General features: G+C 38.9%; 1 non-coding gene across 1 annotated transcript; it reads left to right on the top strand.

Annotated features, from left to right (window-relative positions):
• Positions 1-337: 337 nt before the first annotated feature.
• On the top strand, positions 338-445 carry LOC122290607. Its single transcript, XR_006236469.1, has one exon. It is a non-coding gene; the product is annotated as a small nucleolar RNA R71 (small nucleolar RNA).
• Positions 446-11,956: the final 11,511 nt, after the last annotated feature.

Here is an 11,956-nt window from a genome sequence, read left to right as displayed (position 1 = left end):
ACAGCTCAAGGTAATTTGAGGTACAGCTCGTACTTCATTCACTTTCTTCAGTTCTATGGTTTCTAATTTCTTAGAAATCATAGCCAACCTAGCATTCAAATCATCTACTTCTCTCAGATTATATTTCCCACCCCCTGAAATTGTCCTTGAACTTTTCGACCTATCATGAACATCAGATGTATCCCATGATTGTGCATTTTCAGCTAGATAATCAAAATATTCAAAAGCTTCCTCAGGTTCTTTGTTAAAAAACGCCCCATTACACATGGTCTCCACAAATTGTCTCATTTTTGGTTGCAAACCCTCATAAAAAAAACTAATGAGCCTCCAATTCTCATATCCATGATGAGGACATGCATTTAAAAGGTCTTTGAATCGTTCCCAACAATGATAAAATGTTTCCACATCCTTTTGGCCAAAATTCATGATCTGTCTTTTCAAGGCATTGGTTCTATGCATGGGAAAAAATTTCTTTAAAAACTCAGTTTGCATTTCTTGCCAAGTCCCAACGGATCTTGGTCTTAAAGAATTTAACCATGTCTTAGCCTTGTCTTTTAAGGAAAATGGAAACAGTTTCAATCTTATGACTTCATCAGTGCATGTTCTATCCACGAATTTGGAACACGCTTCTTCAAACTCTTTGATATGCAAATATGGGTTTTCCGATTCCATACCATGAAAGTGTGGTAACAATGGAATCATCCCAGGTTTGAAATTAAAAGCATTTGCATTAATAGGTAAAATGATGCAAGAAGGTGTGCTAGTCCTAACAGGCTGAAGATATTCTCTAAGTGTCCTGTTTGGATTCTCCACTTCCCTATCATGATGCTCATTTTCAGCCATGATGCTATCAGTGTCTGATGATGATTCAACAGAAGATGATGCAGAGCTAAAAGATGTCAATGATTCTGTCCTAAACAGTAGAGATGTATGGTCTCTAGTCCAACCAGTCAAACAAACAGGAGCAGAAAATCAAAGACTATGAAGAATAAACAAAGAGAAGGGAAAAAGATTAGATGTCACCCAGGGTGTGAAGAGATTCACAGCTCCACAAACGTCCTCTCAGCAGTAGAGGAATGCTCTAATAAGCACCAGTTGTCCCCGGCAACGGCGCCAAAAACTTGACTCGATTTCGAATGTGCTTCCAAGTGTAGAAGTGTCAAGTTGTATCAAGGATAAGTACAGAATCGTATTCCACAGGGACAATGGGTTATCAAAGCGTATAGAAGATTTGTGAGTAACAAATGAATCAAGTATGAATGATGAAAATAAAATTCAAATGCAATGAAAAAAAAAAGATAATCGAAGTTAAAATAAGAGTTTCTTAAGAAAAACAAATTAACAAACACTTGGGTTGGGTATGAGACTCTCTTTATTTCGGATTCTAGATAATTTTCTCGATTAACAATCCAATCAAGGCATTACTAATCGGAAGATACAAATTTAAGCTCAAGATTTGCAATATTTTCCTAATGGATTTTCTATTTTACTAGCCGAACACACATTAACAAACAATCGAGAGAAGCCTTGATAATTTTCAAGCTTTTGTTGTGCCTTACGTCAGCAACAAAACAAGAGCAAGAGCTTCAATCTATTTTCAATTTAAATCCAACTAGTAATATAGTGAAATCAACAGTCAATCACAAAATATTGCATTAAACTAGATTCTCAAAATAAATTAAGTCTCACTCCACAACCCAAGTTTAAGAAATTAGTTACACATGATATTTCTAGCAATAAAAATTAATCTAAGTTGAACCATGATAAAATCTAAGAGAAAATTTCCAAACAAAATAAATCCTAGAGATGCTGCATGTAAGACAACTAAGCTGAAAGCTGAAATATAAATTGAGAAAATAAAATGAAGAACAGACCTCCAAAGAAATGAAGAAACAGCCGAATGGAACTTAAAAGAAAGGGTCTTAAGGGAAATAAAAAAAACAATCAACACTGCTGTCCATCCAACCGGAATAAACTAAGACCACAGATCAAATAAACTAAAAAAACTGAAAGAAAGAATTAAAACTCTGTTGCAGCTCTATGAAACCGAAAATAAAAGAGAGAAAATAAAACTCTCCAAAACTGCCTAACGTCCCAACGAAAAAGTAAGGAAAATAAATAAACTCTCGACTACTCTCCTCCAGGTCTGAACAAAAAGCAAGAAAAAAAAACTTCAAAGCTTAGCTACTGCTGTAGCCGAATGGAAATGCAAGAAACAATGAAACAAGTTTAAGCTACTGCTGTAGTCGAATGCAAAACTGAAAGAAACAATGAAAAACTAAAGAAAGATAATAACAATCCCCCCTCCCTAACTGTCTCCCTTGAAAAAAATAAAAAGTCCCCTGCACCCTAAACCAACTGCCTCTCTTAAACCAGAAGAAAAGAAAGAAAAAAAAAACTGAAACTCCCAAGTCCTCCTGCTGCCAAACCGAAAACTACTCCTTCTCCATGAACAAAAGTCTCCCAGCCGTATAAAAACAAGTTTGAAAAGTAAAGGGTCAAAAACTTTTGCTGCTGCTTTCGGTCCATGCGTGATCCCATATGATTTCTTGCTGTCCGGATTCCATGTGCAGAAACAAGAAAAACTTGCCTTCCAGCAACATGTTTTCTGCATTGGTGTGCTGCTGGTCCACGTTTGAGGCTGCTGTCTGTTTTTCTGCATGTGCATATTTCTGCATGTGTGTTGCATGTTTGACCGAAGGCTGCTGTACATGTGATTTTTTTTCAGCGTGATTGTCTGCTGTGTTGAAGATTTTTCTGCAAGTGCTGTGAGTGTTCTGCTGGTGCTGTCCGAATGTTTGGTCTGCTGCATGTGTAAGTTTTCTGCTCTTTCCGTTCAAGGGTCTGCATGTGTGAGTGCTTTTGCTGCTGTGTGCATTTTTCTGCATGTGTTGTGTTTGTATGAGTGCTGTCCATGTGGTTCGAATGGTGCTCTGCTATCTTGGTGTAGTAGCTGCTGCACATGTGTGATTTATTGCATGTGAGGTGCTTGTCTTGCAATGGTCAGCACGTGTAGTGAGTGCTGTCCGAATGAGGCTGGCCTGCATGTGTGCATTCACACTTGAATGATATCTTTGCTGTGTATTGCCCAAACTATTGCTGTTATGAGAGGAATAAAAATGAAATATTTATTTTCATGTGAAACAATTGCATTATAAATCTTTTTAAGCACGAAAATACTAGAGTTTATCAATTAACTCAAGTAATGTGATCTATTGCATAATTAAGTACTTAAATCATTTTTTATTAAACAATTTGTTCGCTTAAGTAACTTAATCATGCAATTTTAGCGCTTCATCAGAGTTCGATTAGTTGCAATGCACGTGGAGGTGCACCTATGTGGCGATTGGCATTGACATGGGCGTTGGAATGACTTTCCTTGTACTGAAATGTGGTGGATCAAGTCTAATCTTCTATTCCGGTCTAAGAACAATGGGAAACAAAACAATAAGAGTAATAAGGCGCATATCAAAAAAGACAGAAAGAATTAAAATAGAAATTCAGTGCGGAATATGGTTTAAAGATGATTAATCACTTGTAGGTTGATTAATGCCCTTACGTCCAGTTACAAGCTTAACCAAGGCTAGATAAGGGGTGAATGGCACATCTTGGGCATGGGGGAAATCAATCGTATGACATATGTGGGCTACAATTCGAAGAATAAAAGAGAAGATGGGTTTGTTAGAGTCAATTCGTCCAATGTTAGAACTGAGTTTTGACGGTTAAGGTGGGATGCATTTGCTAAGATTTCCCTTAAGAAAATAGTGTAAACGGAATAGGGTAGAGCCCGATTAGTTGCAATGCACATGGAGGTGCACCTAGGTGGCGATTAGAGGTGACTTGGGTGTTGGAAAGACTTTCCTGGCATTGAAATGTGGTGGATCAAGTCTAATCTTCTATTCCACTCTAAGGATGATGGGAAACAAAACAATAAGGGTAATAAGGCCCATATCAAAAAAGAGATAAAGAATTAAAAAAGAAACTAATTGTGAAAGATGGTTTAAAGATGATTAATCACTTGTAAGTTGATTAATGCCCATAACTCCAGTTAAAAGCTTAACCAAGGCTCGATAAGGTTCGTATGGCACATATTGGGCATGAGGGAAACCAATGGTATGGCATCTGTGGGCTAAAATTTGAAGAATGGAAGAAAAGATGGGTTTCTTAGAGTCAATTCGTCCAATGCTAGAATTGAGTTACGACTATCATGGTGGGATGTAGTTGATGTGATTTCCCTTCAGAAAATGGTGTAAACGGCATAGGCTAGAGTCCGATTAGTCGCAATGCTGAAACAGGTGCACCTAGGTGGCGATTGGCGGTGACTTGGGTGTTGGAATGACTTTCCTTGTATAGAAATGTGGTGGATCAAGTCTAATCTTCTATTCCGCTCTAAGAATGATGGGAAACAAAACAATAAGAGTAGTAAGGCCCATATCAAAAAAGAGAGAAAGAATTACAAATGAAACTAATTGCGAAAGATGGCTTAAAGATGATTAATCACTTGGAAGTTGATAATGCTCATAACTCTAGTTACAAGCTTAACCAAGGCTCGAAATGGGGCGTATGGCACATCTTGGGCATGAGGGAAACGAATGGTATGGCATCTAGGGGCTAAAATTTGAAAAATGGAAGAAAAGATGGGTTTCTTAGAGTCAATTAATCCAATGCTAGAATTGAGTTATGACTATCATGGTGGGATGTAGTTGATGTGATTTCCCTTCAGAAAATGGTGTAAACGGCATAGGCTAGAGTCCAATTAGTCGCAATGCTGAAACAGGTGCAGCTAGGTGGCGATTGGCTGTGACTATGGCATTGGAATGACTTTCCTTGTATTAAAGTGTGGTGGATCAAGTCCAAGCTTCTATTCCACGCTAAGAATGATGGAAAACAAAACAATAAGAGTAATAAGGTCCATATGAAAAAAGAGATAAAGAATTAAATATGAAACTAATTGCGAAAGATGGCTTAAAGATGATTAATCACTTGGAAGTTGATAATGCCCATAACTCTAGTTACAAGCTTAACCAAGGCTCAAAAAGGGGCGTATGGCACATCTTGGGCATGAGGGAAACGAATGGTATGGCATCTAGGGGCTAAAATTCGAAGAATGGAAGAAAAGATGGGTTTCTTAGAGTCAATTCATCCAATACTAGAATTGAGTTACGACTATCATGGTGGGATGTAGTTGATGTGATTTCCCTTCAGAAAATGGTGTAAACGGCATAGGCTAGAGTCCGATTAGTCGCAATGCTGAAACAGGTGCAGCTAGGTGGCGATTGGCTGTGACTATGGCATTGGAATGACTTTCCTTGTATTAAAGTGTGGTGGATCAAGTCCAAGCTTCTATTCCACGCTAAGAATGATGGAAAACAAAACAATAAGAGTAATAAGGCCCAAATCAAAAAAGAGATAAAGAATTAAAAATGAAATTAAGTGCAGAAGATGGTTTAAAGATGATTAATCACTTGCAAGTTGATTAATGCCCATAACTCTAGTTACAAGCTTAACCAAGGCTCGATAAGTGGCGTATGGCACATCTTGGGCATGAGGGAAACCAATGGTATGACATCTGTGGGCTAAAATTCGAAGAATGAAATAGAAGACGGGTTTCTTAGAGTCAACTCGTTCAATGCTAGAACTGAGTTTTGATTGTTAAGGTGGGATGTAGTTGATGAGATTTCCCTTGAGAACATGGTGTAAACGGCATAGGCTACTGTCCGATTAGTTGCGATGCTCAAAGAGGTGCACCTAGGTGGCGATCAGCGGTGACTTGGGTGTTGGAATGACTTTCCTTGTATTGAAATGTGGTGGATCAAGTCTAATCTTCTATTCCGCTCTAAGAATGATGGGAAACAAAACAATAAGAGTAATAAGGCCCATATCAAAAAAGAGAGAAAGAATTAAAAATGAAACTAATTGCGAAAGATGGCTTAAAGATGATTAATCACTTGTAAGTTGATAATGCCCATAACTCTAGTTACAAGCTTAACCAAGGCTCGAAAAGGGGCGTATGGCACATCTTGGGCATGAGGGAAATGAATGGTATGGCATCTGAGGGCTAAAATTCGAAGAATGAAAGAGAAGATGGGTTTCTTAGAGTCAATTCGTCCAATGCCAGAATTGAGTTACGACTATCAAGGAGGGATATAGTTGATGAGATTTCCCTTGAGAAAATGGTGTAAACGGCATATGCTAGTGTCTGATTAGTTGCAATGCTCAAAGAGGTGCACCTAGGTGGCTGTTGGTGTCATCAACTTTCGTTGTTGAAATACTCTTATCAATTATTTTTCCACTGCGTAGAGTGGTAATGGACTTAGCATGTTCAAATTTTTAATCAGAAGGATTTGAATTTCTTACCTCAAATTTACCTTTGGGATTCGACTGAGGTTGATCAGGAAACCTACCCTTTTCTTGAGCATGCAATGTAGAGGTCAAGTCGCTAATAGAACTTCTCATCTCAGTAATGGCCTGCATTGTCTAAGTGTTGATATTGGCTTGTCCCTGCATAAAAGTCTGTAATGTCTCCTCAAGGGTTCTCTTATTTGGAGGCACATAAGGAGTAGAAGAAGATGGCCATTGAGGATTTTGATTTGAATTGGACTCATTCCTCCAACTAAAATTGTGGTGATTTCTCCATCCAGGATTATATGTTTCCGAATAAGGGGAAGAAAATGGTCTCCTATAAGAATTCATGACATTTGCTTGTTCATGCAACACCTCTTTAAAAGCAGGGATTGTTGGACAATCCTGAATTAGGTGTCCACTAATCTCACAAATACCACAATTTTATTCTTCTTTTTCAATGACCTTAGCCGAATTTACCTTCCTAAGTTCCATGGCTTCGACTTTTCTTGTCAGACTTGCTATCCTAGCATTCACATCATCATTTCCTTTAAGAACATGCATACCTTCTTGAGACATGGCACTGAGTTTGGGCTTATTTGACCGATAAGAACGATCTGTGTTATCCCAAAATTGGGCATTTTCAGCTAATTGGTCAAAATAATCCAAGCATCATCAGGATCTTTATTTAAAAATTCACCGTTACACATCATTCCTACAAACTGACGCATTTGGGATGTTACGGGAGTTGAAACTATGTCACATATTCAGGTTTTGAATGGTGAGTCGGGTGCTACTAAGAGTGTAGATGATGTTGATCTTGGGCTTGGCTTGTCTATGATGGAGGTTAATAATCAACAAAATGACCAGCGTAGGTTGTCTATTAATTATGGGGAGGGGATTGAGGAAGGACTTGATGAGGTGGAGAATGAAAATGGGTTAGTAGGAAATTCTATGGATGAGCAGAATATTGACATGTCAGTGCAAGAGGCTGTGGGAATGCATAGTAAGGATGATTGCGGCTTTGAACCCGAAAAGGAGGATGGAGAACATCTTGGAAAAAATAAAATTTATCTCTCGGACAGTGATGCAAAAAATGGAAAGAAATTGCCAAAAGGGGGACGTTTACTTAGAAGTTCAACCCGGGTTCCAAGCAAACCTGTTCGTATGAATCTATGATATGCAACCCTATGTTCTGGAATATCCGGGGCCTCAGAACGTCTCGGAGAAGGGTTTGTAAGTTGGTAAGGAAATTAAATTTGAATTTTATTATGTTAGCTGAGCCTTTTGCTAATGATTACAGGATGGTTAGCCTGCAAAATTTATTGATGTTTGATTGTTGTTTGTCAAATTTTTGTGTTGGTGGAAAGCTTTGGTTAATCTGGAAAGAAGATTTGCATTTATTGATTATTAGTTATAGTGCCCAACATGTGACTGTTTCTATGAGCATGGATTCTCGGCAGGTTGTTATTTCAGTGGTGTATGCTAAATGTAATCATGTAGAAAGACGGGAGCTTTGGAGATTGATGCAACTTGATGCGGTACAAGATGCACCTCGATTATGCCTAGGTGATTTTAATATTATTCGTGGGGAGGAGGAACATCGTGGTGGTAGACCGAGATTGCGAGTTGCCATTGATGAATTTAATGATTTTATTGATAATTGTGGTCTCGTTGATATGAAAGTTGTGGGGAGTAAATTCTCATGGTGTAATGGTCAGAGGGGACTAGCTTGGAGTTGGTCGAAAATAGATAGATGTTTAATGAATGTTGTGGCTGCAGGTATTTTTCCAGACGCTTTATGTAAATATATGGCACGGACAACTTCTGATCATGCCCCGTTGTCCTTTGTGTTTAAGAATTTGGGGCATCGCTATGGTCCTTCCTCCTTTAAATTTTAGCAAATGTGGGTGTCTCATAGTAACTTTTGGGAGGTGGTTAATGATACTTGGAGTCATTCGATTGAGACTATGGGTCTTCGTGGCCTTGCTACCAAGTTAAGGAGAGTGAAAAAAGTCTTAAAGGACTAGAATTGTCGTGTTTTTGGTCATACGGAGACAAAGATCCAAGAATTGGAGAGTAAAATTGAACAGTTAGAAAGCCAACTCCAGGAGGGTTTTTCAGAAGACACAGAGCATGTTTTATTGGAGGCCAAGGAAGATCTTGCAGTTTGGATGAAAAGAGAAGAAACAAGGCTTTCACAGCAGGTGAAGCTTAGGTGGATGGAGAAAGGAGAGGCCTCAGCTCAATCTTTTAAAACTTTTGTTTCTCTTAATAAACATTTTGTGCAGGATATGAGGTGTCCAGATGGGACGTGTTTAAATTCTCCGGAAGATATTCATTCAGGTGCTGTGGATTATTTTAGTTCTTTTCTTCAGGCACGTGCTTCAAGAGTTCTGCCTGACTTGTCACATTTGGTGCAAAATTCTATTTTTGAGGAGGAAAATGCTAATCTCCTCCAGCTCCCTTCAATCAAAGAGGTTAAAGAGGCTATGTTTTCTATTCCTGTGGATAGTAGCTCGGGTCCAGATGGATTTGGATCTGGATTTTATAGGGCATGTTGGGATATTGTTGAAGCTGACGTGGTGGCAGTGGTTCGGGAATTGTTCCTTGGCACTCCAATGCCGAGGTTTTACTCTGCGTCCTACATTGTTCTCATTCCAAAAATGCAGCGGCCTACTGGTTTTGATAAGTTCTGCCCTATCAGCTTATGTTCCGTGGTGTATAAAGCCTTTTCCAAGATCCTGGTTAGAAGATTATCTCCTATTCTTAACATAATCATCTCTTCAGAACAAGGTGCTTTTCTTCCTGGGCGAAGCATATTTGAGAATATTTCTTTGGCCCAAGAAATGATACACATGATTAATAAAAAGGTTAGGGGTGGTAATATTGTTATTAAAGTGGACATGGCTAAGCCTATGATAGCATCGATTGGGAGTTTTTAGTTCATGTTATGGCTTCATTTGGTTTTTCTGGGAGGTTCTGCAATTTGATCAGAAATTGTATTTCAACTCCTTGGTTCTCAGTGGTTATGAATGGGTCGTCTAAAGGTTTTTTCTCCAATGGGCGAGCTTTGCACCAAGGTGACCCACTTTTTCCATATTTGTTTATTCTCGTTGAGGAGGTGCTCTCCAGGCTTTTAAAGCATAAGTTTCTAAGTGGTCATATTGTTCCGTTCTCTCATCCCCGAGGTACGCCTCTTGTTTCTCATTTATTATATGCTGATGATGTTATGTTGTTTGTTAATGGTGGAAGATCTTCTTTGAAAGAAGTTAGAGATACTTTTGAATTATATGAAGCCTGGTCTGGTCAAGTGGTGAGTAGAGAGAAGTCCTCAATTTTTTTTCTAAGCATGCTTCTAATGCTTAGAAACGGAGATCTTTACTTTCGACATCGTTCTCAGAAGGTTTTTTCCCGGCCAAGTACTTGGGAGTCCCGCTCATGGTAGGTCGTCTGAAAATATCATATTTTGATGATTTATTATGCTGCATTCGACGAAAACTGGAAGGTTGGCAGAATAGGTTTCTATCTTCTGGTACCCGTCTTCTCTTATTGAGACATGTCCTAGCCAGTATCCCTATTCATTTGCTCTTTGTTTTGCATGCTCCTAAGGCTGTCATGGCAACCTTAAAGCGGCTTATGAGTAATTTTTTCTGGGGTTCCTAGAATGGTAAGTAGAAGCGTCATTGGGTAAATTGGAATAATATTTGTTCTCCTATTCGAGAAGGAGGTTTGATTCTTCGAAAATTAGAAGAAGTCCAAGAATCTTTATTTATGAAGCTGGCTTGGAATTTATTGACAGGTGATTCTTTGTGGGCCAATTTTTTCAAGCAGAAGTATGTGAAAAATCAGCATGTGACTTTGGTAGATCAACGGAAAGGAACAGTGTTGTGGAAGCATATTGTGGGTATGTTTCCAAAGGTTTTAGGCAATTCATGGTGGAGGGTGCGGGATGGTAATGTGTCTTTTTGGAGAGATCCTTGGCTTAAATCGGGAGCTCTTGTCAACTCTTGTGATATATCTAATTATCCTCTTTTGAAAGTCCGGGAATGTAGGCTTCATAATGGTTGGGATATGGATTTGTTACATAGTTTGGTGGGGGACACTAAAATGGAAGAAATTCTTAATTGTCTCGGTGAACAAAAAGAGGGTGGAGATTTATTGATTTGGAAGCCTAATCTGAATGTGGTTTTTTCCTCAAAATCGGCTTGAGAGTGTGTTTGTGTTCATGCACCAAAATCTGAATGGGCTACCTGGATTTGGCATTTAGCTATTCCAAAAAAAATTTCGATTACCATCTGGAAGGCTGTGCATTATAGCCTCACTGTTGATAGTCGTATTAGCTCTTTGGGTATTCCTTTGGCCTCAAGATGTGAATGTTGTACGCATGGGTGTGTGGAAGATTAAGATCATGTCCTTGTTTATGGGAGGATTGCTGCTGACACTTGGAGGTGGGTATCTACACAGTTAGGGATGCCTTATGATTCGCAGAGGTCTTGGAGAGCAACTATGGAGTTGTGGTTTAGGCGTGCTACTCATTCGACTAAAAAGGGTACTCTGCTTGCTCTTGTTCCTATTATTGTGACTTGGTCCCTTTGGGTGTGGAGGTGTAAGGCACGTATGGAAGGGAAACACGTTGCTGTGAGTTCACTCTGGGGTTCTATTAAGGCAGCCATTGCATGGGTGGGTGTTAGGTTACGTGCTAGTAAAAAGATAACTGATGGAGATGAAAGAGTGTTAAATTTTTTCTCTATTCCAGTTAAACATGTGAAGAGGCAAAACTTTATGTTGGTGAAATGGATGAAACCAAGTCCAGGGTGGTTTAAATTAAATGTGGATGGCAGTTCTTTGGGAAATCCAGGTCGTATGGGTGCCGGGGGCATTATTAGAGATGAGAAGGGGCATCTTATTTGGGCTTTTGCGAAGGAATTGGGGTATGGCTCTAATAATGAGGCTGAGCTCATTGCGCTTTATTATGGTCTTCAGTATTGTCAGGACTTAAATATTGGAAGAGTGGAGATTGAATTAGATTCGCTGTTAGTGGTTCACTGGTTGCAAAAAGGGCGTTGTGGTATATGGTATCTTGAAGATTATTGGTAAAAGATACAAGTTATGGTCGCAACCTTGGAGGTCAAGATCCAACACATATACAGAGAAGGCAATGCGGGAGCAGATTTCTTGGCTCGTTTGGCGTCTGATCAGAAGAATGGTACATGGAGTTCATACAATGACATGCCTCATTTGCTTAAAGGTATTTTGAAAGTGGATAAAATTGGTCTTCAGGCTATTCGATTATAGGTTTGTTTTTTTTGGTGGTCTGTTTGTTTTTTTTTGCAAGTTGGTTTCGTTGTTTTTTTTTGTTGTTTTGTGTTTTTTTTTTGGTTTGTTGGTTTTTTGGTTTGGGCTCTTTTTAGCGCTTGGTTTGGGCTAGTTTTTAGAGGTTTATTGTATGCCCCCAAGTGTCTTTTTGTTACCACGGTATTCCTCTGCCACAAGTGAGAGTTTCTTAATAAACTTGGGACAGGGCTGCTATGTGGGTGGCTACTGGCTCTTTTGTTTTTTTTTTTTTAAAAAAAAACCTTCATAGAAAAAACTAATGGTGCGCCAAGTCTCA

The sequence above is a fragment of the Carya illinoinensis genome, chromosome 12 (assembly GCF_018687715.1).
Source record: "Carya illinoinensis cultivar Pawnee chromosome 12, C.illinoinensisPawnee_v1, whole genome shotgun sequence".
NCBI lineage: Eukaryota > Viridiplantae > Streptophyta > Magnoliopsida > Fagales > Juglandaceae > Carya > Carya illinoinensis.
Note: the sequence above shows the minus strand (reverse complement) of the source record. Positions and strands in the feature narration are given on the sequence as shown.